The 972-nt window shown below is 39.4% G+C and overlaps 1 pseudogene; it reads right to left on the bottom strand.

The window, feature by feature from the left end:
• Positions 1-267: 267 nt before the first annotated feature.
• Positions 268-972, bottom strand: part of LOC119592497 — a 3,550-nt pseudogene continuing 2,845 nt past the window's right edge.

Raw genomic sequence — 972 nt, 5'->3', positions numbered from 1 at the left:
TGAATGGTTTTCTTCTGCTCACACAAAAAAAAATCACAAAACTATATAAAAAATACAAAAGACATTATCATGTTCCAAATGAATTGTGCCTTTTTTTTCTTCATATTACACAGTTAATTATATTCACAGGTCCTGTATTCATTAATTTTGAACTACTGTTCTGTACTTTTTTTATGTGAAAGCCTTTATATCAATTCAATTTTACATAGAGAAAAGAAAGATTCCCAACAAGTATTATTAACAAAATGAAAATATTTTTTTGCAGTCTTAGTGCCAAGTTTGGTTCCCACAATTGGCTTCATCCTGATGATAGTTAAAATTCCTGAAGGATCATGACTGAACCATTCATAAATGATGTGTTGCCGGTAGGGTTCTCCCTCGTGGTCATGTCTCCTGTGTATCTGTCCTGAGGACCATCATCAGGAGCTACCATGCTTCAGAGTCATCAAGAGGACCCTGGCGTTCCAGAGCAAAATTTTGCAATGCAAAGCAACTTAATATGATTGCCCCATGATGTTTTGGGATTTGATCTGAGCTCCTGGCTTGTGCAAGGAAAGCGTTTTCACTATTCCAATTACAGCTTCACCTTCTGTCTATGGCAGAGTGTGCTCTATTGTAACACTTCTCTGCATGCGTTGTTGGGTAACCACAGGTGTCAGGAGGTATCTCTGACACTGATAAGGGAGAATCCCCAACCAAATGTCCATATTTCCCCCTTTTTCCCTGACTTTCTTTTAGCCGAGAGTTCTCATATATCTGCCCAATCTGGTACACTTCCTCCCCAGCGAACAATTGCCCTAAGAATTCTAAGATCTGGACCGGCTACAACCTGGCAATTGACAGAGTACCAGCCTTTACTATTTTTGCACTGTTCTGCCATTGCTCCTCCTGGATTTGAAATTCGCATGTGGACGCAGTCGATGGCTCCAATAACATTAGGAAATTGTGCAACTTCATAAAATCTGCAAAGAA

Source organism: Penaeus monodon, chromosome 30 (assembly GCF_015228065.2).
Source record: "Penaeus monodon isolate SGIC_2016 chromosome 30, NSTDA_Pmon_1, whole genome shotgun sequence".
NCBI classification, from domain to species: Eukaryota; Metazoa; Arthropoda; class Malacostraca; order Decapoda; family Penaeidae; genus Penaeus; species Penaeus monodon.
Note: the sequence above shows the minus strand (reverse complement) of the source record. Positions and strands in the feature narration are given on the sequence as shown.